We start from the raw sequence: 12,349 nt of genomic DNA, 5'->3' as shown, positions 1-12,349 counted from the left end.
GGAAAGACAGTGGGTTTAGGAATATTTAAGATGTCAAATCAGTATTTTGAATAACACTACTTCAGGGAGTGTGGGAAAAGAGAGGACAGATTCGGTTCTGGAAAAATAATCAGATTTTGAAATATAGCCTTTAAAACTGGACAGTCAAGAAAAAAAATTCAAGGATTCGATTCCAGTAGGAGACAAATGAGAAGATCGAATCAAGAGCTTGTGCGAGAATGAGCCCTAATATAAAATAAAAACATATTCAGAAGTGTTCATCTCTGAAACCTACGAGGATATGGGCTCTGCAGACACATCCTCATTCAGGCCCCAGTGAACAGTATTTCTGCTTTATTTAATGACTTTCGGGTGTGACTCATGAATTTGATGGTAAACAGGGTCGTCTCACAGCCTCGGGTATTTTTAGCTGAAAAGAAGGGCAAATATGCAGGGGTATAAAAAGGACATGAATTTTATAATAAAATAGCATGAGAGCCTTTGGGGGGAGTAAGTATCTCCGTGGAATGCAAAGCTAAATAGATTACCAGATGCTTCCTTCAGGAGCATTTGAAAAATGAAGACCAAACGTATTTTATAGAGAGAAGCTCCTCCTAGTGTAGATAGCCACTGACTTGAAGCTGCAGCTAAAATAAATATGGTACCTTCGGAGCGCTATTCACAGACACTGGTGACCTATCAATTTTCCTATCTCGGGAAAAGCGAACCAGAGGATGACAGCCCTCTCCCAGAAGAGTGGTTGATATACGTTAAGTGACTGTGACTCTGCTTCTGATTATTAATTGTTGCTAATATAGAGCAAGAAGGTGTCCCCAGGCTCTGCGGATGCTTCTTGGAACATAGGGTCTGCAGGCCAAGAGAAGAGAAAGAGAATTTCTCGGTTTGGTTTCTGGTTGCACTGCCGGACTCTGCAGCCAAGTGTACCCATGCTTCGGAAGGTAAAGTTATCAAGCACCTGAGCAGGAGTAGCTTACGGGTGGGAAGATTTATGCTCACGGTTTGAGAGGGCATAGTCCAGTATGGCAGAGAAGGCTATGCGCATGCGCGGCAGCGGGAGTCTGCAGTCACTGCTTTGACCTCAAGTCAGAACGCAAGAGAAAGGTCTCCAGCTGAACCCCAATCTCCTCCAACAGCATCCCCAGCTGGTAATCAAATGCTCAAATACGTGAGCCGGTGTGGCTACTGCAGAGTTAAACCATCACAAAGGCCCTGGGAGGGATTCTGCCAGTGTGTTGTCATGGTTATCTGCCTAGAGAACATCTGCAAAGTGAAATGTTTTAAGCACAATTGGTTACGATATTGTCTCCAAGGGCTTCTGCTCCCCCCTCCATCACCCTTCACCCTTCCTTTGGAATCAGGTGCTATTTGAATGACTATTGGCATTTCAAAATAAGTTATGGGAAAGGTGGGTGGAGGGTGAGTTTAGATGGGGGTTAATATGATGAATTGATGTGGCCCTCTGCCACCGGCACTTACGGTTAAGGTCCTGGTGACATCGCGGTACAGGAGTGATGTCTGGGAAGACGCTGCACCCACTGTGCAGATGAACCGTGGCTCAGGTAGGCAAGCGCAGGGTGACGTCAGCACCACAAAATGAAGAAAACCTGAGCTCCCCGGCGCCCATCAGAGGAAAACTGTGGCAGGGGCAAAAAGAATCTGGAAGTTTGCCTGACCCTGAGGAAGAAGAGGAAGACTTGATTCTCTTCAGCACTCCGGGAAACTGGGTATTCAACGCTCAAGAATGTCCTCATTAATGCTGCATACACAATTATAAATATGCCTTGTGTTATTTCTTTAGGGGAAATTTTTTAAAAGGTCACAGTTCTACTCTGAATATCTTGCTGATTTGACACTGAATTTTGTAATAAAATGCATGAAGATAACATAAACCATAAGATATTACTGAGTGTGTTAGTGGCAAGTAGGCAGCTGGGAGCCTTAATTCAAAGAACGATTAAGGTCAGTCTCTACATGAGAAAGCTTGAAATTGACCCCAGACCCTAGAACTCTTGCATGAAAGTTGATAGAGTCTTCCCCAAATCCCACAAATATTCTAGAAAGCAAATGCTGTGATCAAGAATGTGTTTTAAACACCATATGAATATTTATAAATTGACAATAATTTTTAAAAGTCTTGATCGATCACAGTAGGAGAAAGACTAAATTATTTTCTATTTTTCTAAAGAAGTAATTTTTAAAATAAATTTCTATAATAAAGAGGTGATCAAAGAGTAAGAAAGAACAATATTTTAGAGGTGTCACATGGTTAATAAAATATGAAGTTATTTTTCTGAATTTTGTGATGTTTGTGATTTCTTAGTTTTTCAAAATCAGTGATTTGTGACAGTTTCTCATTCTAAATCAATATCCACTTCCTACAAAAACTGTATTTCTGTACTCCGGGTCCTCTAATGGGTGACTCCACACTGAGTGAGTATAAGAGCAAGGAAACTTGCATGCTAGCCTGGATTTTGGAGACACAGAGTGCTTCAACCACGTTGGCTTCTGTGTTCTTACCATCATTGGGCAAAGACTTCCCTTCAACCATGTTGGCTTCTGTGTTCTTACCATCATTGGGCAAAGACTTCCCTTCAACCACGTTGGCTTCTGTGTTCTTACCATCATTGGGCAAAGACTTCCCTTGGGCAGTTTTCAGTTCCATAATTTCTAAAATGAGATAACTATTTGCTTGTTGGGTTCTTGAGTTGACACTGGACAATATTTAGTTAGAGCATGGCAAATGTTGATGAAATCTTAAAGAGGGTTCATCCCTTGTTCATTTTATACCTATAATCCCCAGATTCACTCATTTATTTAACAGTTTCCTGATTGTTTGCTGTACCCAAACATCACCTCTAGTCCTCCATCTAATACTTATTATTTTACTGAACCTGAAACCCCCTAATTTGTCCTATCAATGGTTTAAAGGATTGATTATACAAATAAATTTTTCTTAATGTCTGCTCCTTTATTGCTCTGTGAATAGCATTTAAAAATTAGTTGATGCCAGGTGTGGAGCCTGAGACAGCAGGATCAAGTCCAGTTTTGGCTAAATAGCAAGTGTAAGGAATGTCTGAGCTAATTAAGTGAACCTGTCTCAAAGCAAGCAAGCACATAAACAAACAAATGAATAAATAACAAGATATTAGTTTCTGTATTCCTAAAAGTCACCTTGGGTAACACCAATGGCATGGGCATCATGGTTTAAGGTACAGTATGGGAACAACTGTTTTGGTATTTGCTTTCCCTGATTTTATTACTAACTCACTAACTTACTGATCCCTGTAGATATTCAATTACTAAGTCGCTACTGAATGAAATTGTTTATCAACAGCCGTTTACTAAGTATCTGGGTGCTCAGGCTCTGTGCTGGATGATGAAGGGATGTGGATACCAGCTAGCTAATTCCTTGCCCTGGGGAGCCCAATAAGGGAGCCAGCTCTGTACACAGGCAATTAATGGAAGCTTAGAAGGACCTAAGAGACCATAAAATAGGGTTCAGGGAGCCACAGGTAGAGGGAAGGCTCCCCGTGCCTGGGGAGTCATTGATCCCACTGTCAGGTAACTCTCAGAGGACATGCACACAACTCTCCGTCCCCCTGGGTGCTCATGATGTAACCATGTTTGGTTATTGCCAATGGGTGTGAGTGTCAGCAGGAAGAAGTTTTTTGTTGAGTGAATGTTAGAGAAAGTTCACTGGGAAGAATTCTGGCCAAGGCAGGCACTTCGTGCAGCCTCCTTCACCCCTCAATTCTGTCAATAAATTCTTGTTGAGTATGTGCTGTGTGATTGGCCTTGAGAATTTGGGGTCTGCCACCCTGAAGATTAAAATGCATTGCGAAGGTCAAATGCTGTGCCAGGCACAACCCTGCAAACAGGAATTGACTAAGTACCTTGGCTATTGCCTTGAAGGTGTATTATGTCAAAGAAATACAAAATCCAAAGTAAACTAGAAACTGGCATGTTCAACTTTAAAAACTGTTAATTCTCTGAGAAATTCATACAATGTATTTTGACCATATTCATCCCATCTCCTCCCATATTCCTCCCCTATAACTTTGTGTCTTCTCCCTTCCTTCCTCTTTTCTTTCAAAAATAATCCATTGGCTCCATTTCCTCCTAAGTATGGCCATATACTTCTAAGTATGGGGCCATCTACCAGTTCATGGGTGGTTGATCTACCAGAAGCTATAGCCTTAAATAAAACTGATTCTGTCTTCCCCAGAAACCATCAACTGTCTGTTTCTCCTTAGCTATGGGTGTCATTTAACAAATTCTTCCCCCTTCCTCGTTAGAGTGTTGGCCAGCTGGTTTTGTGCGGGCAAATTCAACTGCTATGAACCCATGAATGCAACAGTCCTATTATATCCAGAAGATGCTGTAACAGTTCTTTCTTTGGAATGCCAACTCCCAAATAATGACACAGTATTTTTTTTATTAATTTTGAAAGCTTGGTCTTAGCTTAGGCTTGTTCCCAACAGGCTTTTATAATTTAAATTAACCCGCTTATATTAATGTATGTTTTGCCACGTGTTTTGTTACCTCTCCTCCATATTGTATGTCTGATTCCTTCTGAGTCTCGCTGGCGAATCCCACCTCTCTTCTTTTCAGAGTTTCTGTCTTTTTCTGGAATTCCTGCCTATCCTCTTGTGCCTAGTGCTTGGATGTTCGGCTCTTTAATAAGCTAATCAGAAGGTGCCTTGGAAGAGACACATTTTCACAGTGTACAAAAAGATTATCCCACAGCAAGATCCTGTTTTACTCTGATCTTCCCTGACCTCTGACTCTTAGAATCCAAAATATATAAAAAAAAGAATATTCAGAGAGGAGCCAGAGAACAGAAAGAAACTTCTGTGGTGTGGGATTGGGGGTAGCATTGTGGGTAAATTGTATTGCCAGTGTAGACATATTAGCATGGTGAAAGACTTAAGAAGGCCTAGATGAATAACTTTTGGGGACACAGACCCCTTTTCTGATGGATTAGTAAAGGATGGTGTTGGTTAACCTTGACTGCCAATTTGACTGGATTGGGAAACAGCTAGGAGATTCTTGAAGTACACTACAGGGGTATTTCATTATTATCTGATTAATTAAGGGAAGCATCACCCTTGGGTACGGGTGGCATCATCCCCTAGGTTCCAGACCCAGGTGGAATAGAAGGGGGAAGGAGCACAGTCAGTGTCAGCACAGGCACATACACTCTCGCTGCTTTCTGGCCTGCATGGTACGAACTGTTCTGCCTGCTCTTCCCATCTCAATAGCCTGATTCCTCTGAAACTCTGAGCCAAAACAGCTCTCTGTTCTCAAGCCATTTGTTCTCAGGCGTTTGCCACAGTGATGGAGAAAGGTAACATGAAATATCTAGGTAGGGAGACAAGATATAGGATCAGGGGCATTAGATGTCTGGGATGATTCAGGATGTGGGGGAAAAAGCAGCCTCCATCTGTATTCTAAGTACAATGGAGAAAATGTGATGACCAGAAGCCGAGGAATTTCCCAGCTAACTTTACCTCCAGAGACACTCACTCCCACATGAGCATGGAGAGGGGATTGCCAAGGACATTAACTTGAGTGGAATACTCAGATCAAGGGTTGTAAGGGTGCGAAGAGAGAGTGGTAGAACTGTGGAAGCAGAGGAGACAAGGTCAGAGTGGTTTCTTGAAGCAAGTCGACTACCAAGGCAATCCTGAGACCGAGAAGAGTGAGGGCATGGGAGGGGGAGATGGGGCACCTTGGGAACCAGAGCCACTGTGGTACTCAGATTACCCTCTGAATCCATGGTCTGGGAAGAACCTGTGCTCTGGAGGCTTGACTTTACTCTCTAAACTCTTTTTTTTTTTTTTTTTTTTTTTTTTTTTTTTTTTTTTTTTGCATTCTACCACTGAGTGAGTGTAAGGCTAGAGCAAAGAGCACATAGAAATGCCGTCTGATACTAGGTGCTTAATCAAGTGGACTCCAGAAGCAGGGTTGCACATGCTCAAGGGAAACACATTTCCCATCAGCTTCACGGTGTCTTCTAGAGAGGTAGTCATATGGTAAAGACACTCGTATATGCGCCCATCTTCATGGATAGTATAATTCACCACGGATGTGTCAAAACCATAAAATAGGAGAGTTGGAGGCCATCACAGCTGTATGTGATTGATATTTTCATGTTAAGAAGCCAAGGAGCTCCCAAAGTGGTGTTAACAGTGCCATGCCTGAGTTTCATGCTGTGTTCCTCTAGCCACCGTGTGGCTGAGGAGACCAGAAGTTCCAAACAGGCGCTGGGTCTCTAGCAGTTCCTCTTGTCCCTAAGAACTTCTGCTGGAGGAAGAAAACAAACAACAGTCTCACACATGATCACAGTGATGCTTCTGCAGAAGCAGGAGGGGAAGTTCACAAGGATAGCACCTGGCCTAAGCCGGCTCCAAGACTACCTTCCTTCTTTCTTCATTTCTGGTTGGAAGCACCCCACCTTGCTTGCCTGCAAGCTCTATCAACTTTTAAAGGTTTTTCATTGACACTAAAACTTAAACTGCCCAATATCTCCTCTCTATTGTGTTGTAGATGATATTTCTATGCTTATGGATTGTTTTCCCTCCTCCTCTTCTTCCTCCTCTTCCTCCTCTTCTTCCTCCTCTTCCTCCTCTTCTTCCTCCTCTTCCTCCTCTTCTTCTTCTGACAACTTACTATGCATTTTTTGGGGGGGGATTGGCTTTCATGTCTATTTTGAAGATGTTTGTTGATTAATCATCTAAAACTCCCTTTTAGAATACCCCACATTTAAAAGTAAGAAAATTAAACAATCGATAAAAGACAAAGGGGAGGATCCAAATCCTCACCTATTGGTGAATCTCTTATTCTGAAGGCTCCGGATTCTGCTGGACTCTCCCTAAGTCTCTCTACTCATCTGGTTTTGTTAGGATCCATCTCTGTTGAAAAATCTAGTTTAAGCTGCCTGGCAGTCTGAAAAAAAAGAAGATCTATTAATTTAATCATTTGTATGAATCACGTCTAAATGATCTCAGCAGAGAAAATGTGTAAGCCATTTAAATCCCATCACTACATATTATATAATAATTACTGCTAATTCCAGTTTGGATGGGCCACAATTTGGCTTTCCATCCCCTGCTTCTGCATACAGAGAATTGCAATGACCTCACCGGATTTAGCCTCTCCAGCCTTTAGGCTTTCTTTGGCCTTCCTCATTAGGAACTTAATAGCCACATTCCGCTTCGAGGGTCCAGTCAACTCCTAGTGTGCTCCGTGCCGGTAATTAGCATTCATTTTGTGATTTCAGAGTTCAAGCTCCTCACTGAACAGAACCCTGTGTTAATCACTACTGTCTCTCTCCCTTTGACTCTGATCTGTCACTACCGTGCGGCTTGTCCCATACCTAATTTTTTGCCCTTACCAGCCGACTAGCACCTCCGCATCCCACAGAGTCAGAATTGGCAACTTTTGACAGATCTGTAATCATGCCGTACTCATCAACGCCATGCCCGTTAGTCATCTCATTTCCACATTCTAACAGTTAATATGCCTTAATTTCTCTCACTTTGTGAATATTTAATTCCTCCCTTTTCAACATCATTTTTAGGTTGTGTGAATCATTTTCAAAGCCTTTGCTCTTCTCCCGGCACCATCATCTGCATATTTTATGAAATGGCGCAGTTAAGTCTCCCAGGGCTCTTGAGAAAGATGGAGCTGGCAACCTGCTCATTAGCTGTGTACCTGGGACTGTGTGAGTCCCAGATAATGGCCAGCTCCCATCTGGATTAGAATTAGGATTCGCTGACAAATAACGGCCAGAATCTATCCTGGGGAATGCATCGCTTCTTGGTGCCTACACCTTCTTTCAGAGAGTTCTAGAAAATTGGCTTGGGGTGGGGGTGGGGACAGAGCTGCCGTAGGGAGTCTCACATCCTGGCACCTGAGGCAGTCTGGTTCTTGAAGTGGAGACACCCAAGCTTTAGCACGTCATCACCTAGAAAGGAGACAGAATTCCCCTGAAAGGACCTGTGCTGAAGGTCAGGTGGTGTGACCCGCAGCTTTTACACATGCCAGAAGTTGGTTTTCTCCAGAGACCAGTGACCAACTATCCCTGCCTGGTTTCCCAGGGTGAGAGATTTACAGTCAGGATGGTTCTAAGAGGATGCCGTCACCGCACTAGGGTTCACTCAGGGGCCCTGTGAAATGCTCCCAGCAGCCAGTCTTGGAACTGCGGAATGAGCCAAGTCACCCACCCCTCTTTGTCTTTACTGTAAAGACTTTGGGGAGAGACCACAGCGCCAGAGCCAACAAGCTGAGCGTGAGTGCCACAGACTTACTGGCTGCAAGTAACATCCAGAGCTTCCGTGTAAAATCCAAGCTTCCCGCTTCTAAAACACAGAAGACAAGACTGCAGCAGATCTCTGTTCTTTGTGGGAATGATGTGGGCAGTGGGAGCCACACAACACCTGGCCCTGTAGCTGGGACATCTGCTCTGTCTCTTTATTTTCTCTGGCTGGATCCATCCATTCTGTGGACCTCTTTGGTCTCAGTTTGCGTCTGCTTTGTGCTTCTGGGTTTATGTTAAGAGTGCTGGCCCGTGGTGTAGCCACCATGTTCTGCCCCATTGTGTCTCTCCCCATCTTATCTTTGCTGTCTGCCTTCGTGCAGTAAAAGCAAACATACTGAGTCCCTACTCTCTTACCATGCTACACTGTAGATCTTGAATTCCTACAAAGGATCATGTGCAAAAAGGGCTTCATTGACAGCCTGGGCCACTACTGAAAGGTGTCCAAACTCTTAAAGGATTGGGTCTAGTGGATGTTGAAGGTCACTGGAGGGCATCTGGAACTCTGGCCTCTTCCTATCCCTTTCTGGGTAACCCTGAGGTCAGTGGCTTTGTTCTGTCGTGGACTCCAACGCATGATGACAGCACAGGGCCAGATGGCAATGAGCTGAAGTTTCTGAGATTGAACAGAAATAAATCGTCCACCTCACCCATAGATTTGTCTCAGGCGTTCTGTTGCAGCAGCAGAAAGGTGGCTCACACAGCTAGGAGACAAAATGACCTGCCCATAATGCCGTAATAAACAGAACTGAGGAAAAAAATGTACATTGAGAGAATGTATCTAAATAAATTAGTAGGTGTGGCATATACAAATTGTCCATTAAAATGGCCTTTTACCTGGTTAGCAGTATCATTAGCTTTGTAGTAAAATAAAATAAAACTTAGAAAGGCCCAATGAATGCCTTAACACCTAAGTAGAAACCACACAAATAAAAACAGTGAAAAACTTACTGTTAGAATTAAAACCATGTCATGGAGAGTAGAGGGATGATTCCATGGGAAATACTACTTTCTCTTTGAGCAAGGAGACCTGAGTTTGAATCCTCAGAACCCGTGGGAAAAGATGGGTGAGCTATAACCCCAATATGACTGTGTGGGAGGAAACTGTGTGTACCCATCTGTTGGGATAGGTTGTTGATCCCAAGAGCTATCTGACCAGGCAGCAGGGCCAAGTGTGAGCTTCCAATTCTGTGAGAGACCTTGCCTCAAAGTAATAAAGAGGAGCATGGCAGAGGGAGATCAGATGTCCTGCTCTGGCCTCTGCATGCACATCCCACTCACTCATGCATTTTCAACATACACGCACGCACGCACACACACATACACACACACACGCACGCACACACACACACGCACGCACACGCACGCACACACGCACGCATGCACACACACAGGCACACAGAGGCACGCATGCAGGCTACGATATCTTTTGAAAACAATACTGAGCACACCCCCAAAGCAGTTCCAACAGTTCCACAATTAAGGATGCCCTTGACCCCCTGCCGCAGAAGGGAGTGCTCCATTCTTGATGTGTTAATCACCCTCCCAGGTTCCTCTCTGCACCAGTTAATCCTCTGATACCTTCCAGCAGTCAGTAAGCCTGTACTTTTCATGCAGAGTGAACTTTGGGGATAGACTCTGCTTCCTAAAGATTTTCTCCAGCGGAAATGGTTGTATCCAGGAGCCATCTTACGTCAGCAGGGATTTCACTCTCAGGCAACAACGATGTAACACTAATACCCCGGATTTACGCACCCATCTCCCTCACAACAGCTCAAGAGTACTGCCATTTATTTATTATTTATTTATTCTAAATGTTTTCCCCATTTCAGTGGAATCTGCAGCGCGATACTGCTTGCTCAAATCTGTGCTCGGGAGTGACCTGGGAACCCTGTAGTTGGATGGAAAGTAGTTTGGGAACCAGGTCTCAGAGGCATATGCCTGTAAGTCCATTTCTCAGGAGGCCAAGGGAGGGGGCCACCTTGGACTTCATAGCCAGTACTAGAAACTCTGTCTCAAACAAAACAAGTACTGTTGATTTTCAGTCATCTGGACCTAGGTTTGAGGCTGTGGTTGGCCGCCTGAATTATGCAAACCACACCATTTTGAAGAGTGTGAGGAAGTTGTCTGCAAAGCTGCGGGGAAGGCACAGGGACAACAGGACCCGAAGCACTTGCAATGGCTTTGGAAAAAGCTCTTCTACTCGAGGGGACGGAGGGAGAAGTGGGCTAGGGAGAGGGGCCAGCTGGTAAAGTGGTTGCCGTGCCAACCGAGTTCCCAAGTTCAGTTTCAAGCATGCCATAAAAACCCACATGAGGCCGAAGGACCTGTAACAGAGCCGGGGAGGTAGAGGCAGGTGCATCTCCAGACTCGCTGACCAGCCAGCTTCACCTGAAGAAAATATCCATTCAACCCACATGCACAAATCCCTTACCAAACAGTTTCAAGGGAAGAGATTTTTTTTTCTCACTTACACAGGTTCAAGCCAACCTCGGGCCTGAATAAAAACAGATATGCTGTTTTGTTTACTTAGAATATTCCTAACAGATGTGCAGGGACATTAGGGTCCCCTAGGAATATTGTTTTTGAGAGGCAGTCTTTCTTGTACTGTGTACTGGAATTTTTTGTTGTGTGCTAGTGAATTGGGGAAAATAGATCACCTCTGCCTTAGCGACCGGGTCTGAACATTTCAAAAGACAGTGAACTTTATTTTGTGATGGTTATCGCTCCAGACATAAAGATAAGTGAATGGTCTTTGAAAGGCAATCTGAGGCACCATATACTTTAATTATAATAATAAACAGTGTTAGTTTTGCAAAATAGATCATCCAGTCTCACAAATAAAAGATGATCTGGGGTCTGGGTCTGGGGGAGATGGCCCAGTGCACTGGAGGCCTGCTGCACAAGCACAAGGACCTGAGTTCAAATCCCCAGCACCCATGTGGAAAGAAAATGGTGGCAGGCACCTGTAACACCAGCGCTGTCAGGGGCAGAGACAGGCGACTGGACTTGCTGGCTGCCAGCCTTGTTCCAGGTGCGGGGAGAGATCCTGTCTCAAAAGAGTAAGACACGGCGGCAGGAAAATACCCTCTATCTTTCTCTGTCCTTTAAATATACATGCAAGGGTGTGCACATCTACACAAGGGTGAGCATATATACCCCACATGTGCATCTGTGTACTCACACACACACACACACACACACACACACATACACATACACACACACACACACTCACTGAGAGAAAGGAGAGAGAGACACACCCAGAGAGACAGAGAGAGACGAAGCTACCATTCTACCATCTCTGGGGAAGGACCATCATCTGAAGGATCTTAAATCCTTCAAATGTGGAAGGTCCCTCCACTGCACAGCAATCCCACAATCCACTGGGCCACACTGTCTAAAGAGTCCTCTTAATTTCACCCCAGGGCTCATCTACTGTGAGTGCCATTCTGATATCTTTGAGAGGTGGCAGCTCTCCCCCAAATCTTAGTCAATTAAACAAGCTATTGTTTCTGATTAAGATATCACATCCCAGAGAATAATAGCAATTAGAGTTGGAACAGGGACCCCATGGGTCGTGCAGTCCACTTCCCTGCCAGCTCTCGAGGATGTTTTACATTACACCGTAGTTTTATGTGGTTTTCCTGATTTGGTTTTTAAAATCCCAGCACCCGTCACTGTTAATTACGTTCTGGCTGGACATCTCCACCACGACTTGATCAACTTAGCATGGCCGATTCTCACAAACTGACAGGGAATTATGGCCTCCCGCTCATCTCCGATCATCTCAGAACATTGGGCAGTTGTCGGGAATGCTCGAGGAGTAAAGGAAGCGGTGTGGGGATGAGGTACTTCGGGGAATCAGAGGGGCATTTTCCTGTGGGAAAAGGCGTTGTCAGAGTTACTGACTGGTTCCATGGTAGGTCTCTTGTTTCCGGTGGACTGACTTTTAGAAAGCAGGTGACTCTCTGAGGGTAAGGGTTGTTCCAGGAGTTCAGGGAGTGACGTCTGGGAGGAAGACGCTCA

The sequence above is a fragment of the Arvicola amphibius genome, chromosome 5, assembly GCF_903992535.2.
Source record: "Arvicola amphibius chromosome 5, mArvAmp1.2, whole genome shotgun sequence".
Lineage (NCBI taxonomy): Eukaryota > Metazoa > Chordata > Mammalia > Rodentia > Cricetidae > Arvicola > Arvicola amphibius.
This window is presented reverse-complemented; position numbering follows the sequence as displayed.